This window comes from Belonocnema kinseyi, chromosome 1 (genome assembly GCF_010883055.1).
Source record: "Belonocnema kinseyi isolate 2016_QV_RU_SX_M_011 chromosome 1, B_treatae_v1, whole genome shotgun sequence".
NCBI classification, from domain to species: domain Eukaryota; kingdom Metazoa; phylum Arthropoda; class Insecta; order Hymenoptera; family Cynipidae; genus Belonocnema; species Belonocnema kinseyi.
Window position 1 is genome coordinate 114,377,614 of NC_046657.1, and position 1,129 is coordinate 114,378,742.

Sequence of the window (1,129 nt, forward strand, 5' to 3'; positions counted from 1 at the left end):
TGTGTGGGGGTAAAAAGTGCCAGGCGGCACTTTCTACTCCAGAGTTTATCTGGCATTCTACTTTTTAAAAAATATTAATATTCAAACTTACTCTAAAGTTTAAAATATTTTCTTCCAAAAGTTGCCTGCACTCCTCTATGTCAAATACTATGCTAATCGCCCAGACGTTTCCAGCTATCTCAGCATGACCTCGTTCTTGGTTGTCCAGGCCCTTAAGATTTACTTTTTTTCTTCTGATTTACCACTAACAGACCCAACATGAAACTTAATAATTAAAAAAAAACCCGCTAATTGTTTAACAAATAGTTTTTAAAAAAATGAAAAAAATCACATCTATATATTTTCAAGACGAATGCAATGGTGTTGTTGGTTTTTCGATACGACGATCAATTTGGTTATAACAATTGCAGAAATAAAAAAAAAGTTATTTAATCCTTTAACAAATTGTTTAAGCTAAAATAATCCACACATATATATTTTAGAGACGCTTCTAAATTTGTTTTTAGTTTTTCGATATCACTAATAGTTGTATTTAAATTAATTACAGAAGTTTCATATCGATATCTACACATGATCACATCAAATGTACGCTAAACAATAAATACGCTAATTGTTAATAAAATAGTTTTTAAAAAAACACACCTAGATATTTACAAGACAAATGCAATGATGTTTTTTGTTTTCCGATCCGAATGTAAGCTTGTTTATAACTATTGCAGAAATATAAAAAATTATGTAATTGTTTTAAAGTTACATTGTCTTATCAACAAAATACATGTCTCTCCGCGTTAGAATTATCCGATACCGTACTTTCGATATTTTTTCAACCTTTAAAAAACATAATAAATATATTTTGAAGTTATTTATGTGCATGATGAAACGGACCAAAATTTGTAATGCATAATGTAACATTTAATTTAATCAAATCAAGACAGACGCACACAACAGCATACAAATATCAGCGTCAAAATGGTATTATTACAATAAATGAAAAATAATAATTTTTCTACATTTTCCTTGTATTACTTACATTTTAACAATAGTTTTTTAAATTCAAACTCACCACAAACGGTTCATTTTTCATAGCTCTATTCCAAATTTAACCCGTTAACCGTGGGGGGGGGGGGGG

General features: G+C 29.2%; 1 protein-coding gene across 3 annotated transcripts in view; it reads left to right on the forward strand.

Annotated features, from left to right (window-relative positions):
- Positions 1-1,129, forward strand: part of LOC117166938 (lysosomal acid glucosylceramidase-like) — a 40,770-nt gene that overhangs the window by 33,469 nt on the left and 6,172 nt on the right. The gene's annotated exons all lie outside the window — the stretch shown is intronic.